Source organism: Ambystoma mexicanum, chromosome 1p (genome assembly GCF_040938575.1).
Source record: "Ambystoma mexicanum isolate Mex_15411 chromosome 1p, UKY_AmexF1_1, whole genome shotgun sequence".
In the NCBI taxonomy this organism is placed as follows: Eukaryota; Metazoa; Chordata; class Amphibia; order Caudata; family Ambystomatidae; genus Ambystoma; species Ambystoma mexicanum.
In genome coordinates, this window is record NC_090921.1 from 1,474,573,418 (window position 1) to 1,474,592,944 (window position 19,527).

Sequence of the window (19,527 nt, forward strand, 5' to 3'; positions counted from 1 at the left end):
TAACACAAGATTGCTGTTTTGTTGGAAGCAGCTGTGCATACATAGTCACGGGTCAGTACTGCTGCGGACATAACCAATGTTGTTGTGAGGATAAGGGTTGTATTTGTAAATGAGTTAGGCATTTTCTTTCAAGGGCAGAAAACTCCCCCCTGCAACTGGCCTCCCTCCTATGCTCCAGTCAGAAGGCATACTTTTTCTGACTGAGCATGGTGCTAATCACGCCAAGTTAGCGAATTTGATCCCAGTATTGGCCACTTTGTCAATTTGGGAAATATTTCTGCAGAAGGATGAGATTGATGCAGAATTGGCACTCACAGCTTTAGAGTTACTAACACAAGATTGCTGTTTTGTTGGAAGCAGCTGTGCATACATAGTCACGGGTCAGTACTACTGCGGACATAACCAATGTTGTTGTGAGGATAAGGGTTGTATTTGTGAATGAGTTAGGCATTTTCTTTCAAGGGAAGAAAACTCCCCCCTGCAACTGGCCTCCCTCCTATGCTCCAGTCAGAAGGCATACTTTTTCTGACTGAGCATGGTGCTAATCACGCCAAGTTAGCGAATTTGATCCCAGTATTGGCCACTTTGTCAATTTGGGAAATATTTCTGCAGAAGCATGAGTTTGATGCAGAATTCCCACCCACAGCTTTAGATTTACTATGACAAGTTTGCTGTTTTGTTGGAAGCAGCAGTCCATAAATGGTCACAGGTCAGTACTGCTGTGGGAAATGACCAATGAGATGCATTTAACCTTCTTTGTCCCAGTTCTACTTAAATGTGATGCAGGCTACAAGTCAGTTTGAAGATAATTGTCATATTCATGAATTTCCTTCAGATCACATGTAGTTTTTCTTTAGGTTGTTGTGAGGATAAGGGTTTTATGTGTGAATGAGTTAGGCATTTTTTTCCAAGGGAAAAAGACTCTCAGATGGCTGGTTAGCTCAGTTGGTTAGAGCGTGGTGCTAATAACGCCAAGGTCACGGGTTCGATCCCCGTATTGGCCACTTTGTCATTTTGGGAAATATTTCTGCAGAAGGATGAGATTGATGCAGAATTGGCACTCACAGCTTTAGAGTTACTAAAACAAGATTGCTGTTTTGTTGGAAGCAGCTGTGCATACATAGTCACGGGTCAGTACTGCTGCGGACATAACCAATGTTGTTGTGAGGATAAGGGTTGTATTTGTGAATGAGTTAGGCATTTTCTTTCAAAGGAAGAAAACTCCCCCCTGCAACTGGCCTCCCTCCTATGCTCCAGTCAGAAGGCATACTTTTTCTGACTGAGCATGGTGCTAATAAAGCCAAGTTAGCGAATTTGATCCCAGTATTGGCCACTTTGTCAATTTGGGAAATATTTCTGCAGAAGCATGAGATTGATGCAGAATTCCCACCCACAGCTTTAGATTTACTATGACTAGTTTGCTGTTTTGTTGGAAGCAGCAGTCCATAAATGGTCACAGGTCAGTACTGCTGTGGGAAATGACCAATGAGATGCATTTAACCTTCTTTGTCCCAGTTCTACTTAAATGTGATGCAGGCTACAAGTCAGTTTGAAGATAATTGTCATATTCATGAATTTCCTTCAGATCACATGTAGTTTTTCTTTAGGTTGTTGTGAGGATAAGGGTTTTATGTGTGAATGAGTTAGGCATTTTTTTTCCAAGGGAAGAAAAAATCCCCCTGTACCTGGCCTCCCTCTTATGGTCCAGTCAGAAATATGCCTCTCAGCTGGTCGGTTAGCTCAGTTGGTTAGAGCGTTGTGCTAATAACGCCAAGGTCACGGGTTCGATCCCCGTATTGGCCACTTTGTCATTTTGGGAAATATTTCTGCAGAAGGATGAGATTGATGCAGAATTGGCACTCACAGCTTTAGAGTTACTAACACAAGATTGCTGTTTTGTTGGAAGCAGCTGTGCATACATAGTCACGGGTCATTTCTGCTGCGGACATAACCAATGTTGTTGTGAGGATAAGGGTTGTATTTGTGAATGAGTTAGGCATTTTCTTTCAAGGAAAGAAAACTCCCCCCTGCAACTGACCTCCCTCCTATGCTCCAGTCAGAAGCATACTTTTTCTGACTGAGCATGGTGCTAATCACGCCAAGTTAGCGAATTTGATCCCAGTATTGGCCACTTTGTCAATTTGGGAAAAATGTCTGCAGAAGCATTAGATTGATGCAGAATTCCCACCCACAGCTTTAGATTTACTATGACAAGTTTGCTGTTTTGTTGGAAGCAGCAGTCCATAAATGGTCACAGGTCAGTACTTCTGTGGGAAATGACCAATGAGATGCATATAGCCTTCTTTGTCGCAGTACTACTTAAATGTGATGCAGGCCACAAGTCAGTTTGAAGATAATTGTAATATTCATGAATTTCCTTCAGATCACATGGAGTTTTTCTTTAGGTTGTTGTGAGGATAAGGGTTGTCTGTGTGAATGAGTTAGGCATTTTTTTTCCGAGGGAAGAAAACATCCCCCTACAACTGGCCTCATGCTTATGCTTGAGTCAGAAACGAAACTCTCAGCTGGCTGTTTACCTCATTTGGTTAGAGCGTGGTGCTAATAATGGCAAGGTCACGGGTTCGATCCCCGTATTGGCCTCCTTGTCATTTTGGGAAATATTTCTGCAGAAGCATGAGATTGATGCAGAATTGGCACTCACAGCTTTAGAGTTACTAACACAAGATTGCTGTTTTGTTGGTAGCAGCTGTGCATACATGGTCACGGGTCAGTACTGCTGCGGGACATAACCAATGTTGTTGTGAGGATAAGGGTTGTATTTGTGAATGAGTTAGGCATTTTCTTTCAAGGGAAGAAAACTACCCCCAGCAACTGGCCTCCCTCCTATGCTCCAGTCAGAAGGCATACTTTTTCTGACTGAGCATGGTGCTAATCACGCCAAGTCAGCGAATTTGATCCCAGTATTGGCCACTTTGTCAATTTGGGAAATATTTCTGCAGAAGCATGAGATTGATGCAGAATTCCCACCCACAGCTTTAGATTTACTATGACTAGTTTGCTGTTTTGTTGGAAGCAGCAGTCCATAAATGGTCACAGGTCAGTACTGCTGTGGGAAATGACCAATGAGATGCATTTAACCTTCTTTGTCCCAGTTCTACTTAAATGTGATACAGGCTACAAGTCAGTTTGAAGATAATTGTCATATTCGTGAATTTCCTTCAGATCACATGTAGTTTTTCTTTAGGTTGTTGTGAGGATAAGGGTTTCATGTGTGAATGAGTTAGGCATTTTCTTTCAAGGGAAGAAAACTCCCCCCTGCAACTGGCCTCCCTCCTATGCTCCAGTCAGAAGGCATACTTTTTCTGACTGAGCATGGTGCTAATCACGCCAAGTTAGCAAATTTGATCCCAGTATTGGCCACTTTGTCAATTTGGGAAATATTTCTGCAGAAGCATGAGTTTGATGCAGAATTCCCACCCACAGCTTTAGATTTACTATGACAAGTTTGCTGTTTTGTTGGAAGCAGCAGTCCATAAATGGTCACAGGTCAGTACTGCTGTGGGAAATGACCAATGAGATGCATTTAACCTTCTTTGTCCCAGTTCTACTTAAATGTGATGCAGGCTACAAGTCAGTTTGAAGATAATTGTCATATTCGTGAATTTCCTTCAGATCACATGTAGTTTTTCTTTAGGTTGTTGTGAGGATAAGGGTTTTATGTGTGAATGAGTTAGGTATTTTTTTTCCAAGGGAAGAAATAATCCCCCTGCAACTGGCCTCCCTCTTATGCTCCAGTCAGAAATATGCCTCTCAGCTGGCCGGTTAGCTCAGTTGGTTAGAGCGTGGTGCTAATAACGCCAAGGTCACAGGTTTGATCCCCGTAATTTTGGGAAATATTTTTGCAGAAGCATGAGATTGATGCAGAATTGGCACTCACAGCTTTAGAGTTACTAACACAAGATTGCTGTTTTGTTGGAAGCAGCTGTGCATACATAGCCACGGGTCAGTACTGCTGCGGACATAACCAATGTTGTTGTGAGGATAAGGGTTGTATTTGTGAATGAGTTAGGCATTTTCTTTCAAGGGAAGAAAACTCCCCCCTGCAACTGGCCTCCCTCCTATGCTCCAGTCAGAAGGCATACTTTTTCTGACTGAGCATGGTGCTAATCACGCCAAGTTAGCGAATTTGATCCCAGTATTGGCCACTTTGTCAATTTGGGAAATATTTCTGCAGAAGCATGAGATTGATGCAGAATTCCCACCCACAACTTTAGATTTACTATGACCAGTTTGCTGTTTTGTTGGAAGCAGCAGTCCATAAATGGTCACAGGTCAGTACTGCTGTGGGAAATGACCAATGAGATGCATTTAACCTTCTTTGTCCCAGTTCTACTTAAATGTGATGCAGGCTACAAGTCAGTTTGAAGATAATTGTCATATTCATGAATTTCCTTCAGATCACATGTAGTTTTTCTTTAGGTTGTTGTGAGGATAAGGGTTTTATGTGTGAATGAGTTAGGCATTTTTTTTCCAAGGGAAGAAAAAATCCCCCTGCAACTGGCCTCCCTCTTATGCTCCAGTCAGAAAAAGGACTCTCAGCTGGCCGGTTAGAGCGTGGTGCTAATAATGCCAAGGTCACGGGTTCGATCCCCATATTGGCCACTTTGTCATTTTGGGAAATATTTCTGCAGAAGCATGAGATTGATGCAGAATTGGCACTCACAGCTTTAGAGTTACTAACACAAGATTGCTGTTTTGTTGGAAGCAGCTGTGCATACATGGTCACGGGTCAGTACTGCTGCGGGACATAACCAATGTTGTTGTGAGGATAAGGGTTGTATTTGTGAATGAGTTAGGCATTTTCTTTCAAGGGAAGAAACCTCCCCCCTGCAACTGGCCTCCCTCCTATGCTCCAGTCAGAAGGCATACTTTTTCTGACTGAGCATGTTGCTAATCACGCCAAGTTAGCAAATTTGATCCCAGTATTGGCCACTTTGTCAATTTGGGAAATATTTCTGCAGAAACATGAGATTGATGCAGAATTCCCACCCACAACTTTAGATTTACTATGACTAGTTTGCTGTTTTGTTGGAAGCAGCAGTCCATAAATGGTCACAGGTCAGTACTGCTGTGGGAAATGACCAATGAGATGTATTTAACCTTCTTTGTCCCAGTTCTACTTAAATGTGATGCAGGCTACAAGTCAGTTTGAAGATAATTGTCATATTCATGAATTTCCTTCAGATCACATGTAGTTTTTCTTTAGGTTGTTGTGAGGATAAGGGTTTTATGTGTGAATGAGTTAGGCATTTTTTTTCCAAGGGAAGAAAAAATCCCCCTGCAACTGGCCTTCCTCTTATGCTCCAGTCAGAAACAGGACTCTCAGCTGGCCCGTTAGAGCGTGGTGCTAATAACGCCAAGGTCACGGGTTCGATCCCCGTATTGGCCACTTTGTCATTTTGGGAAATATTTCTGCAGAAGCATGAGATTGATGCAGAATTGGCACTCACAGCTTTAGAGTTACTAACACAAGATTGCTGTTTTGTTGGAAGCAGCTGTGCATACATAGTCACGGGTCAGTACTGCTGCGGACATAACCAATGTTGTTGTGAGGATAAGGGTTGTATTTGTGAATGAGTTAGGCATTTTCTTTCAAGGGAAGAAAACTCCCCCCTGCAACTGGCCTCCCTCCTATGCTCCAGTCAGAAGGCATACTTTTTCTGACTGAGCATGGTGCTAATCACGCCAATTTAGCGAATTTGATCCCAGTATTGGCCACTTTGTCAATTTGGGAAATATTTCTGCAGAAGCATGAGATTGATGCAGAATTCCCACCCACAGCTTTAGATTTACTATGACTAGTTTGCTGTTTTGTTGGAAGCAGCAGTCCATAAATGGTCACAGGTCAGTACTGCTGTGGGAAATGACCAATGAGATGCATTTAACCTTCTTTGTCCCAGTTCTACTTAAATGTGATGCAGGCTACAAGTCAGTTTGAAGATAATTGTCATATTCATGAATTTCCTTCAGATCACATGTAGTTTTTCTTTAGGTTGTTGTGAGGATAAGGGTTTTATGTGTGAATGAGTTAGGCATTTTTTTTCCAAGGGAAGAAAAAATCCCCCTGCAACTGGCCTCCCTCTTATACTCCAGTTAGAAATATGCATCTCAGCTGGTCGGTTAGCTCAGTTGGTTAGAGCATGGTGCTAATAACGCCAAGGTTGGCCACTTTGTCATTTTGGGAAATATTTCTGCAGAAGGATGAGATTGATGCAGAATTGGCACTCACAGCTTTAGAGTTTCTAACACAAGATTGCTGTTTTGTTGGAAGCAGCTGTGCATACATAGTCACGGGTCAGTACTGCTGCGGACATAACCAATGTTGTTGTGAGGATAAGGGTTGTATTTGTAAATGAGTTAGGCATTTTCTTTCAAGGGCAGAAAACTCCCCCCTGCAACTGGCCTCCCTCCTATGCTCCAGTCAGAAGGCATACTTTTTCTGACTGAGCATGGTGCTAATCACGCCAAGTTAGCGAATTTGATCCCAGTATTGGCCACTTTGTCAATTTGGGAAATATTTCTGCAGAAGGATGAGATTGATGCAGAATTGGCACTCACAGCTTTAGAGTTACTAACACAAGATTGCTGTTTTGTTGGAAGCAGCTGTGCATACATAGTCACGGGTCAGTACTACTGCGGACATAACCAATGTTGTTGTGAGGATAAGGGTTGTATTTGTGAATGAGTTAGGCATTTTCTTTCAAGGGAAGAAAACTCCCCCCTGCAACTGGCCTCCCTCCTATGCTCCAGTCAGAAGGCATACTTTTTCTGACTGAGCATGGTGCTAATCACGCCAAGTTAGCGAATTTGATCCCAGTATTGGCCACTTTGTCAATTTGGGAAATATTTCTGCAGAAGCATGAGTTTGATGCAGAATTCCCACCCACAGCTTTAGATTTACTATGACAAGTTTGCTGTTTTGTTGGAAGCAGCAGTCCATAAATGGTCACAGGTCAGTACTGCTGTGGGAAATGACCAATGAGATGCATTTAACCTTCTTTGTCCCAGTTCTACTTAAATGTGATGCAGGCTACAAGTCAGTTTGAAGATAATTGTCATATTCATGAATTTCCTTCAGATCACATGTAGTTTTTCTTTAGGTTGTTGTGAGGATAAGGGTTTTATGTGTGAATGAGTTAGGCATTTTTTTCCAAGGGAAAAAGACTCTCAGATGGCTGGTTAGCTCAGTTGGTTAGAGCGTGGTGCTAATAACGCCAAGGTCACGGGTTCGATCCCCGTATTGGCCACTTTGTCATTTTGGGAAATATTTCTGCAGAAGGATGAGATTGATGCAGAATTGGCACTCACAGCTTTAGAGTTACTAAAACAAGATTGCTGTTTTGTTGGAAGCAGCTGTGCATACATAGTCACGGGTCAGTACTGCTGCGGACATAACCAATGTTGTTGTGAGGATAAGGGTTGTATTTGTGAATGAGTTAGGCATTTTCTTTCAAAGGAAGAAAACTCCCCCCTGCAACTGGCCTCCCTCCTATGCTCCAGTCAGAAGGCATACTTTTTCTGACTGAGCATGGTGCTAATAAAGCCAAGTTAGCGAATTTGATCCCAGTATTGGCCACTTTGTCAATTTGGGAAATATTTCTGCAGAAGCATGAGATTGATGCAGAATTCCCACCCACAGCTTTAGATTTACTATGACTAGTTTGCTGTTTTGTTGGAAGCAGCAGTCCATAAATGGTCACAGGTCAGTACTGCTGTGGGAAATGACCAATGAGATGCATTTAACCTTCTTTGTCCCAGTTCTACTTAAATGTGATGCAGGCTACAAGTCAGTTTGAAGATAATTGTCATATTCATGAATTTCCTTCAGATCACATGTAGTTTTTCTTTAGGTTGTTGTGAGGATAAGGGTTTTATGTGTGAATGAGTTAGGCATTTTTTTTCCAAGGGAAGAAAAAATCCCCCTGTACCTGGCCTCCCTCTTATGGTCCAGTCAGAAATATGCCTCTCAGCTGGTCGGTTAGCTCAGTTGGTTAGAGCGTTGTGCTAATAACGCCAAGGTCACGGGTTCGATCCCCGTATTGGCCACTTTGTCATTTTGGGAAATATTTCTGCAGAAGGATGAGATTGATGCAGAATTGGCACTCACAGCTTTAGAGTTACTAACACAAGATTGCTGTTTTGTTGGAAGCAGCTGTGCATACATAGTCACGGGTCATTTCTGCTGCGGACATAACCAATGTTGTTGTGAGGATAAGGGTTGTATTTGTGAATGAGTTAGGCATTTTCTTTCAAGGAAAGAAAACTCCCCCCTGCAACTGACCTCCCTCCTATGCTCCAGTCAGAAGCATACTTTTTCTGACTGAGCATGGTGCTAATCACGCCAAGTTAGCGAATTTGATCCCAGTATTGGCCACTTTGTCAATTTGGGAAAAATGTCTGCAGAAGCATTAGATTGATGCAGAATTCCCACCCACAGCTTTAGATTTACTATGACAAGTTTGCTGTTTTGTTGGAAGCAGCAGTCCATAAATGGTCACAGGTCAGTACTTCTGTGGGAAATGACCAATGAGATGCATATAGCCTTCTTTGTCGCAGTACTACTTAAATGTGATGCAGGCCACAAGTCAGTTTGAAGATAATTGTAATATTCATGAATTTCCTTCAGATCACATGGAGTTTTTCTTTAGGTTGTTGTGAGGATAAGGGTTGTCTGTGTGAATGAGTTAGGCATTTTTTTTCCGAGGGAAGAAAACATCCCCCTACAACTGGCCTCATGCTTATGCTTGAGTCAGAAACGAAACTCTCAGCTGGCTGTTTACCTCATTTGGTTAGAGCGTGGTGCTAATAATGGCAAGGTCACGGGTTCGATCCCCGTATTGGCCTCCTTGTCATTTTGGGAAATATTTCTGCAGAAGCATGAGATTGATGCAGAATTGGCACTCACAGCTTTAGAGTTACTAACACAAGATTGCTGTTTTGTTGGAAGCAGCTGTGCATACATAGTCACGGGTCAGTACTGCTGCGGACATAACCAATGTTGTTGTGACGATAAGGGTTGTATTTGTGAATGAGTTAGGCATTTTCTTTCAAGGGAAGAAAACTCCCCCCTGCAACTGGCCTCCCTCCTATGCTCCAGTCAGAAGGCATACTTTTTCTGACTGAGCATGGTGCTAATCACGCCAAGTTAGCGAATTTGATCCCAGTATTGGCCACTTTGTCAATTTGGGAAATATTTCTGCAGAAGCATGAGATTGATGCAGAATTCCCACCCACAGCTTTAGATTTACTATGACTAGTTTCCTGTTTTGTTGGAAGCAGCAGTCCATAAATGGTCACAGGTCAGTACTGCTGTGGGAAATGACCAATGAGATGCATTTAACCTTCTTTGTCCCAGTTCTACTTAAATGTGATGCAGGCTACAAGTCAGTTTGAAGATAATTGTCATATTCATGAATTTCCTTCAGATCACATGTAGTTTTTCTTTAGGTTGTTGTGAGGATAAGGGTTTTATGTGTGAATGAGTTAGGCATTTTTTTTCCAAGGGAAGAAAAAATCCCCCTGTACCTGGCCTCCCTCTTATGGTCCAGTCAGAAATATGCCTCTCAGCTGGTCGGTTAGCTCAGTTGGTTAGAGCGTTGTGCTAATAACGTATTGGCCACTTTGTCATTTTGGGAAATATTTCTGCAGAAGGATGAGATTGATGCAGAATTGGCACTCACAGCTTTAGAGTTTCTAACACAAGATTGCTGTTTTGTTGGAAGCAGCTGTGCATACATAGTCACGGGTCAGTACTGCTGCGGACATAACCAATGTTGTTGTGAGGATAAGGGTTGTATTTGTGAATGAGTTAGGCATTTTCTTTCAAGGGAAGAAAACTCCCCCCTGCAACTGGCCTCCCTCCTATGCTCCAGTCAGAAGGCATACTTTTTCTGACTGAGCATGGTGCTAATCACGCCAAGTTAGCGAATTTGATCCCAGTATTGGCCACTTTGTCAATTTGGGAAATATTTCTGCAGAAGGATGAGATTGATGCAGAATTGGCACTCACAGCTTTAGAGTTACTAACACAAGATTGCTGTTTTGTTGGAAGCAGCTGTGCATACATAGTCACGGGTCAGTACTACTGCGGACATAACCAATGTTGTTGTGAGGATAAGGGTTGTATTTGTGAATGAGTTAGGCATTTTCTTTCAAGGGAAGAAAACTCCCCCCTGCAACTGGCCTCCCTCCTATGCTCCAGTCAGAAGGCATACTTTTTCTGACTGAGCATGGTGCTAATCACGCCAAGTTAGCGAATTTGATCCCAGTATTGGCCACTTTGTCAATTTGGGAAATATTTCTGCAGAAGCATGAGTTTGATGCAGAATTCCCACCCACAGCTTTAGATTTACTATGACAAGTTTGCTGTTTTGTTGGAAGCAGCAGTCCATAAATGGTCACAGGTCAGTACTGCTGTGGGAAATGACCAATGAGATGCATTTAACCTTCTTTGTCCCAGTTCTACTTAAATGTGATGCAGGCTACAAGTCAGTTTGAAGATAATTGTCATATTCATGAATTTCCTTCAGATCACATGTAGTTTTTCTTTAGGTTGTTGTGAGGATAAAGGTTTTATGTGTGAATGAGTTAGGCATTTTTTTCCAAGGGAAAAAGACTCTCAGATGGCTGGTTAGCTCAGTTGGTTAGAGCGTGGTGCTAATAACGCCAAGGTCACGGGTTCGATCCCCGTATTGGCCACTTTGTCATTTTGGGAAATATTTCTGCAGAAGGATGAGATTGATGCAGAATTGGCACTCACAGCTTTAGAGTTACTAACACAAGATTGCTGTTTTGTTGGAAGCAGCTGTGCATACATAGTCACGGGTCAGTACTGCTGCGGACATAACCAATGTTGTTGTGAGGATAAGGGTTGTATTTGTGAATGAGTTAGGCATTTTCTTTCAAAGGAAGAAAACTCCCCCCTGCAACTGGCCTCCCTCCTATGCTCCAGTCAGAAGGCATACTTTTTCTGACTGAGCATGGTGCTAATAAAGCCAAGTTAGCGAATTTGATCCCAGTATTGGCCACTTTGTCAATTTGGGAAATATTTCTGCAGAAGCATGAGATTGATGCAGAATTCCCACCCACAGCTTTAGATTTACTATGACTAGTTTGCTGTTTTGTTGGAAGCAGCAGTCCATAAATGGTCACAGGTCAGTACTGCTGTTGGAAATGACCAATGAGATGCATTTAACCTTCTTTGTCCCAGTTCTACTTAAATGTGATGCAGGCTACAAGTCAGTTTGAAGATAATTGTCAAATTCATGAATTTCCTTCAGATCACATGTAGTTTTTCTTTAGGTTGTTGTGAGGATAAGGGTTTTATGTGTGAATGAGTTAGGCATTTTTTTTTCCAAGGGAAGAAAAAATCCCCCTGCAACTGGCCTCCCTCTTATGGTCCAGTCAGAAATATGCCTCTCAGCTAGCCGGTTAGCTCAGTTGGTTAGAGCGTTGTGCTAATAACGCCAAGGTCACGGGTTCGATCCCCGTATTGGCCACTTTGTCATTTTGGGAAATATTTCTGCAGAAGGATGAGATTGATGCAGAATTGGCACTCACAGCTTTAGAGTTACTAACACAAGATTGCTGTTTTGTTGGAAGCAGCTGTGCATACATAGTCACGGGTCAGTACTGCTGCGGACATAACCAATGTTGTTGTGAGGATAAGGGTTGTATTTGTGAATGAGTTAGGCATTTTCTTTCAAGGAAAGAAAACTCCCCCCTGCAACTGACCTCCCTCCTATGCTCCAGTCAGAAGCATACTTTTTCTGACTGAGCATGGTGCTAATCACGCCAAGTTAGCGAATTTGATCCCAGTATTGGCCACTTTGTCAATTTGGGAAATATTTCTGCAGAAGGATGAGATTGATGCAGAATTGGCACTCACAGCTTTAGAGTTACTAACACAAGATTGCTGTTTTGTTGGAAGCAGCTGTGCATACATAGTCACGGGTCAGTACTACTGCGGACATAACCAATGTTGTTGTGAGGATAAGGGTTGTATTTGTGAATGAGTTAGGCATTTTCTTTCAAGGGAAGAAAACTCCCCCCTGCAACTGGCCTCCCTCCTATGCTCCAGTCAGAAGGCATACTTTTTCTGACTGAGCATGGTGCTAATCACGCCAAGTTAGCGAATTTGATCCCAGTATTGGCCACTTTGTCAATTTGGGAAATATTTCTGCAGAAGCATGAGTTTGATGCAGAATTCCCACCCACAGCTTTAGATTTACTATGAGAAGTTTGCTGTTTTGTTGGAAGCAGCAGTCCATAAATGGTCACAGGTCAGTACTGCTGTGGGAAATGACCAATGAGATGCATTTAACCTTCTTTGTCCCAGTTCTACTTAAATGTGATGCAGGCTACAAGTCAGTTTGAAGATAATTGTCATATTCATGAATTTCCTTCAGATCACATGTAGTTTTTCTTTAGGTTGTTGTGAGGATAAGGGTTTTATGTGTGAATGAGTTAGGCATTTTTTCCAAGGGAAAAAGACTCTCAGCTGGCTGGTTAGCTCAGTTGGTTAGAGCGTGGTGCTAATAACGCCAAGGTCACGGGTTCGATCCCCGTATTGGCCACTTTGTCATTTTGGGAAATATTTCTGCAGAAGGATGAGATTGATGCAGAATTGGCACTCACAGCTTTAGAGTTACTAACACAAGATTGCTGTTTTGTTGGAAGCAGCTGTGCATACATAGTCACGGGTCAGTACTGCTGCGGACATAACCAATGTTGTTGTGAGGATAAGGGTTGTATTTGTGAATGAGTTAGGCATTTTCTTTCAAAGGAAGAAAACTCCCCCCTGCAACTGGCCTCCCTCCTATGCTCCAGTCAGAAGGCATACTTTTTCTGACTGAGCATGGTGCTAATAAAGCCAAGTTAGCGAATTTGATCCCAGTATTGGCCACTTTGTCAATTTGGGAAATATTTCTGCAGAAGCATGAGATTGATGCAGAATTCCCACCCACAGCTTGAGATTTACTATGACTAGTTTGCTGTTTTGTTGGAAGCAGCAGTCCATAAATGGTCACAGGTCAGTACTGCTGTGGGAAATGACCAATGAGATGCATTTAACCTTCTTTGTCCCAGTTCTACTTAAATGTGATGCAGGCTACAAGTCAGTTTGAAGATAATTGTCATATTCATGAATTTCCTTCAGATCACATGTAGTTTTTCTTTAGGTTGTTGTGAGGATAAGGGTTTTATGTGTGAATGAGTTAGGCATTTTTTTTCCAAGGGAAGAAAAAATCCCCCTGCAACTGGCCTCCCTCTTATGGTCCAGTCAGAAATATGCCTCTCAGCTGGCCGGTTAGCTCAGTTGGTTAGTTGTGCTAATAACGCCAAGGTCACGGGTTCGATCCCCGTATTGGCCACTTTGTCATTTTGGGAAATATTTCTGCAGAAGGATGAGATTGATGCAGAATTGGCACTCACAGCTTTAGAGTTACTAACACAAGATTGCTGTTTTGTTGGAAGCAGCTGTGCATACATAGTCACGGGTCAGTACTGCTGCGGACATAACCAATGTTGTTGTGAGGATAAGGGTTGTATTTGTGAATGAGTTAGGCATTTTCTTTCAAGGAAAGAAACCTCCCCCCTGCAACTGACCTCCCTCCTATGCTCCAGTCAGAAGCATACTTTTTCTGACTGAGCATGGTGCTAATCACGCCAAGTTAGCGAATTTGATCCCAGTATTGGCCACTTTGTCAATTTGGGAAAAATGTCTGCAGAAGCATTAGATTGATGCAGAATTCCCACCCACAGCTTTAGATTTACTATGACAAGTTTGCTGTTTTGTTGGAAGCAGCAGTCCATAAATGGTCACAGGTCAGTACTGCTGTGGGAAATGACCAATGAGATGCATATAGCCTTCTTTGTCGCAGTACTACTTAAATGTGATGCAGGCCACAAGTCAGTTTGAAGATAATTGTAATATTCATGAATTTCCTTCAGATCACATGGAGTTTTTCTTTAGGTTGTTGTGAGGATAAGGGTTGTCTGTGTGAATGAGTTAGGCATTTTTTTTCCAAGGGAAGAAAACATCCCCCTACAACTGGCCTCCTGCTTATGCTTGAGTCAGAAACAAAACTCTCAGCTGGCTGTTTAGCTCATTTGGTTAGAGCGTGGTGCTAATAATGGCAAGGTCACGGGTTCGATCCCCGTATTGGCCTCCTTGTCATTTTGGGAAATATTTCTGCAGAAGCATGAGATTGATGCAGAATTGGCACTCACAGCTTTAGAGTTACTAACACAAGATTGCTGTTTTGTTGGAAGCAGCTGTGCATACATGGTCACGGGTCAGTACTGCTGCGGGACATAACCAATGTTGTTGTGAGGATAAGGGTTGTATTTGTGAATGAGTTAGGCATTTTCTTTCAAGGGAAGAAAACTCCCCCCTGCAACTGGCCTCCCTCCTATGCTCCAGTCAGAAGGCATACTTTTTCTGACTGAGCATGGTGCTAATCACGCCAAGTTAGCGAATTTGATCCCAGTATTGGCCACTTTGTCAATTTGGGAAATATTTCTGCAGAAGCATGAGATTGATGCAGTATTCCCACCCACAGCTTTAGATTTACTATGACTAGTTTGCTGTTTTGTTGGAAGCAGCAGTCCATAAATGGTCACAGGTCAGTACTGCTGTGGGAAATGACCAATGAGATGCATTTAACCTTCTTTGTCGCAGTACTACTTAAATGTGATGCAGGCCACAAGTCAGTTTGAAGATAATTGTAATATTCATGAATTTCCTTCAGATCACATGGAGTTTTTCTTTAGGTTGTTGTGAGGATAAGGGTTGTCTGTGTGAATGAGTTAGGCATTTGTTTTCCAAGGGAAGAAAACATCCCCCTACAACTGGCCTCCTGCTTATGCTTGAGTCAGAAACAAAACTCTCAGCTGGCTGTTTAGCTCATTTGGTTAGAGCGCGGTGCTAATAATGGCAAGGTCACGGGTCCCCGTATTGGCCTCCTTGTCATTTTGGGAAATATTTCTGCAGAAGCATGAGATTGATGCAGAATTGGCACTCACAGCTTTAGAGTTACTAACACAAGATTGCTGTTTTGTTGGAAGCAGCTGTGCATACATGGTCACGGGTCAGTACTGCTGCGGGACATAACCAATGTTGTTGTGAGGATAAGGGTTGTATTTGTGAATGAGTTAGGCATTTTCTTTCAAGGGAAGAAAACTCCCCCCTGCAACTGGCCTCCCTCCTATGCTCCAGTCAGAAGGCATAGTTTTTCTGACTGAGCATGGTGCTAATCACGCCAAGTTAGCGGATTTGATCCCAGTATTGGCCACTTTGTAAATTTGGGAAATATTTCTGCAGAAGCATGAGATTGATGCAGAATTCCCACCCACAGCTTTATATTTACTATGACTAGTTTGCTGTTTTGTTGGAAGCAGCAGTCCATAAATGGTCACAGGTCAGTACTGCTGTGGGAAATGACCAATGAGATGCATTTAACCTTCTTTGTCCCAGTTCTACTTAAATGTGATGCAGGCTACAAGTCAGTTTGAAGATAATTGTCATATTCGTGAATTTCCTTCAGATCACATGTAGTTTTTCTTTAGGTTGTTGTGAGGATAAGGGTTTTATGTGTGAATGAGTTAGGTATTTTTTTTTCAAGGGAAGAAAAAGTCCCCCTGCAACTGGCCTCCCTCTTATGCTCCAGTCAGAAATATGCCTCTCAGCTGGCCGGTTAGCTCAGTTGGTTAGAGCGTGGTGCTAATAACGCCAAGGTCACGGGTTCGATCCCCGTATTGGCCACTTTGTAATTTTGGGAAATATTTCTGCAGAAGGATGAGATTGATGCACAATTGGCACTCACAGCTTTAGAGTTACTAACACAAGATTGCTGTTTTGTTGGGAGCAGCTGTGCATACATAGTCACGGGTCAGTACTGCTGCGGACATAACTAATGTTGTTGTGAGGATAAGGGTTGTATTTGTGAATGAGTTAGGCATTTTCTTTCAAGGGAAGAAAACTCCCCCCTGCAACTGGCCTCCCTCCTATGCTCCAGTCAGAAGGCATAATTTTTCTGACTGAGCATGGTGCTAATCACGCCAAGTTAGCGAATTTGATCCCAGTATTGGCCACTTTGTCAATTTGGGAAATATTTCTGCAGAAGCATGAGATTGATGCAGAATTCCCACCCACAGCTTTAGATTTACTATGACTAGTTTCCTGTTTTGTTGGAAGCAGCAGTCCATAAATGGTCACAGGTCAGTACTGCTGTGGGAAATGGCCAATGAGATGCATTTAACCTTCTTTGTCCCAGTTCTACTTAAATGTGATGCAGGCTACATGTCAGTTTGAAGATAATTGTCATATTCGTGAATTTCCTTCAGATCACATGTAGTTTTTCTTTAGGTTGTTGTGAGGATAAGGGTTTTATGTGTGAATGAGTTAGGCATTTTTTTTCCAAGGGAAGAAAAAATCCCCCTGCAACTGGCCTCCCTCTTATGCTCCATTTAGAAATATGCATCTCAGCTGGCCGGTTAGCTCAGTTGGTTAGAGCGTGGTGCTAATAACGCCAAGGTCACGGGTTCGATCCCCGTATTGGCCACTTTGTCATTTTGGGAAATATTTCTGCAGAAGGATGAGATTGATGCAGAATTGGCACTCACAGCTTTAGAGTTTCTAACACAAGATTGCTGTTTTGTTGGAAGCAGCTGTGCATACATAGTCACGGGTCAGTACTGCTGCGGACATAACCAATGTTGTTGTGAGGATAAGGGTTGTATTTGTGAATGAGTTAGGCATTTTCTTTCAAGGGAAGTAAACTCCACCGCAACTGGCCTCCCTCCTATGCTCCAGTCAGAAGGCGTTCTTTTTCTGACTGAGCATTGTGCTAATCACGCCAAGTTAGCGAATTTGATCCCAGTATTGGCCACTTTGTCAATTTGGGAAATATTTCTGCAGAAGCATGAGATTGATGCAGAATTCCCACCCACAGCTTTAGATTTACTATGACAAGTTTGCTGTTTTGTTGGAAGCAGCAGTCCATAAATGGTCACAGGTCAGTACTGCTGTGGGAAATGACCAATGAGATGCATTTAACCTTCTTTGTCCCAGTTCTACTTAAATGTGATGCAGGCTACAAGTCAGTTTGAAGATAATTGTCATATTCATGAATTTCCTTCAGATCACATGTAGTTTTTCTTTAGGTTGTTGTGAGGATAAGGGTTTTATGTGTGAATGAGTTAGGCATTTTTTTCCAAGGGAAAAAGACTCTCAGCTGGCCGGTTAGCTCAGTTGGTTAGAGCGTGGTGCTAATAACGCCAAGGTCACGGGTTCGATCCCCGTACTGGCCACTTTGTCATTTTGGGAAATATTTCTGCAGAAGGATGAGATTGATGCAGAATTGGCACTCACAGCTTTAGAGTTACTAACACAAGATTGCTGTTTTGTTGCAAGCAGCTGTGCATACATAGTCACGGGTCAGTACTGCTGCGGACATAATCAATGTTGTTGTGAGGATAAGGGTTGTATTTGTGAATGAGTTAGGCATTTTCTTTCAAAGGAAGAAAACTCCCCCCTGCAACTGGCCTCCCTCCTATGCTCCAGTCAGAAGGCATACTTTTTCTGACTGAGCATGGTGCTAATAAAGCCAAGTTAGCGAATTTGATCCCAGTATTGGCCACTTTGTCAATTTGGGAAATATTTCTGCAGAAGCATGAGATTGATGCAGAATTCCCACCCACAGCTTTAGATTTACTATGACTAGTTTGCTGTTTTGTTGGAAGCAGCAGTCCATAAATGGTCACAGGTCAGTACTGCTGTGGGAAATGACCAATGAGATGCATTTAACCTTCTTTGTCCCAGTTCTACTTAAATGTGATGCAGGCTACAAGTCAGTTTGAAGATAATTGTCATATTCATGAATTTCCTTCAGATCACATGTAGTTTTTCTTTAGGTTGTTGTGAGGATAAGGGTTTTATGTGTGAATGAGTTAGGCATTTTTTTTCCAAGGGAAGAAAAAATCCCCCTGCAACTGGCCTCCCTCTTATGGTCCAGTCAGAAATATGCCTCTCAGCTGGCCGGTTAGCTCAGTTGGTTAGTTGTGCTAATAACGCCAAGGTCACGGGTTCGATCCCCGTATTGGCCACTTTGTCATTTTGGGAAATATTTCTGCAGAAGGATGAGATTGATGCAGAATTGGCACTCACAGCTTTAGAGTTACTAACACAAGATTGCTGTTTTGTTGGAAGCAGCTGTGCATACATAGTCACGGGTCAGTACTGCTGCGGACATAACCAATGTTGTTGTGAGGATAAGGGTTGTATTTGTGAATGAGTTAGGCATTTTCTTTCAAGGAAAGAAAACTCCCCCCTGCAACTGACCTCCCTCCTATGCTCCAGTCAGAAGCATACTTTTTCTGACTGAGCATGGTGCTAATCACGCCAAGTTAGCGAATTTGATCCCAGTATTGGCCACTTTGTCAATTTGGGAAAAATGTCTGCAGAAGCATTAGATTGATGCAGAATTCCCACCCACAGCTTTAGATTTACTATGACAAGTTTGCTGTTTTGTTGGAAGCAGCAGTCCATAAATGGTCACAGGTCAGTACTGCTGTGGGAAATGACCAATGAGATGCATATAGCCTTCTTTGTCGCAGTACTACTTAAATGTGATGCAGGCCACAAGTCAGTTTGAAGATAATTGTAATATTCATGAATTTCCTTCAGATCACATGGAGTTTTTCTTTAGGTTGTTGTGAGGATAAGGGTTGTCTGTGTGAATGAGTTAGGCATTTTTTTTCCAAGGGAAGAAAACATCCCCCTACAACTGGCCTCCTGCTTATGCTTGAGTCAGAAACAAAACTCTCAGCTGGCTGTTTAGCTCATTTGGTTAGAGCGTGGTGCTAATAATGGCAAGGTCACGGGTTCGATCCCCGTATAGGCCTCCTTGTCATTTTGGGAAATATTTCTGCAGAAGCATGAGATTGATGCAGAATTGGCACTCACAGCTTTAGAGTTACTAACACAAGATTGCTGTTTTGTTGGAAGCAGCTGTGCATACATGGTCACGGGTCAGTACTGCTGCGGGACATAACCAATGTTGTTGTGAGGATAAGGGTTGTATTTGTGAATGAGTTAGGCATTTTCTTTCAAGGGAAGTAAACTCCCCCCTGCAACTGGCCTCCCTCCTATGCTCCAGTCAGAAGGCATACTTTTTCTGACTGAGCATGGTGCTAATCACGCCAAGTTAGCGAATTTGATCCCAGTATTGGCCACTTTGTCAATTTGGGAAATATTTCTGCAGAAGCATGAGATTGATGCAGTATTCCCACCCACAGCTTTAGATTTACTATGACTAGTTTGCTGTTTTGTTGGAAGCAGCAGTCCATAAATGGTCACAGGTCAGTACTGCTGTGGGAAATGACCAATGAGATGCATTTAACCTTCTTTGTCGCAGTACTACTTAAATGTGATGCAGGCCACAAGTCAGTTTGAAGATAATTGTAATATTCATGAATTTCCTTCAGATCACATGGAGTTTTTCTTTA

The 19,527-nt window shown here is 42.5% G+C and overlaps 10 non-coding genes across 10 annotated transcripts; all 10 read left to right on the forward strand.

Annotated features, from left to right (window-relative positions):
* Positions 1-930: 930 nt before the first annotated feature.
* Positions 931-1,004, forward strand: TRNAI-AAU (transfer RNA isoleucine (anticodon AAU)). Its single transcript has one exon. It is a non-coding gene; the product is annotated as a tRNA-Ile (tRNA).
* Positions 1,005-1,729: 725 nt separating this feature from the next.
* Positions 1,730-1,803, forward strand: TRNAI-AAU (transfer RNA isoleucine (anticodon AAU)). The gene has a single exon. It is a non-coding gene; the product is annotated as a tRNA-Ile (tRNA).
* A 5,391-nt stretch (positions 1,804-7,194) lies between these two features.
* TRNAI-AAU (transfer RNA isoleucine (anticodon AAU)) lies at positions 7,195-7,268 on the forward strand. The gene has a single exon. It is a non-coding gene; the product is annotated as a tRNA-Ile (tRNA).
* A 725-nt stretch (positions 7,269-7,993) lies between these two features.
* TRNAI-AAU (transfer RNA isoleucine (anticodon AAU)) lies at positions 7,994-8,067 on the forward strand. Its single transcript has one exon. It is a non-coding gene; the product is annotated as a tRNA-Ile (tRNA).
* A 2,578-nt stretch (positions 8,068-10,645) lies between these two features.
* TRNAI-AAU (transfer RNA isoleucine (anticodon AAU)) lies at positions 10,646-10,719 on the forward strand. Its single transcript has one exon. It is a non-coding gene; the product is annotated as a tRNA-Ile (tRNA).
* A 726-nt stretch (positions 10,720-11,445) lies between these two features.
* Positions 11,446-11,519, forward strand: TRNAI-AAU (transfer RNA isoleucine (anticodon AAU)). Its single transcript has one exon. It is a non-coding gene; the product is annotated as a tRNA-Ile (tRNA).
* Positions 11,520-12,522: 1,003 nt separating this feature from the next.
* TRNAI-AAU (transfer RNA isoleucine (anticodon AAU)) lies at positions 12,523-12,596 on the forward strand. Its single transcript has one exon. It is a non-coding gene; the product is annotated as a tRNA-Ile (tRNA).
* Positions 12,597-15,710: 3,114 nt separating this feature from the next.
* On the forward strand, positions 15,711-15,784 carry TRNAI-AAU (transfer RNA isoleucine (anticodon AAU)). The gene has a single exon. It is a non-coding gene; the product is annotated as a tRNA-Ile (tRNA).
* A 725-nt stretch (positions 15,785-16,509) lies between these two features.
* TRNAI-AAU (transfer RNA isoleucine (anticodon AAU)) lies at positions 16,510-16,583 on the forward strand. Its single transcript has one exon. It is a non-coding gene; the product is annotated as a tRNA-Ile (tRNA).
* A 674-nt stretch (positions 16,584-17,257) lies between these two features.
* On the forward strand, positions 17,258-17,331 carry TRNAI-AAU (transfer RNA isoleucine (anticodon AAU)). The gene has a single exon. It is a non-coding gene; the product is annotated as a tRNA-Ile (tRNA).
* Positions 17,332-19,527: the final 2,196 nt, after the last annotated feature.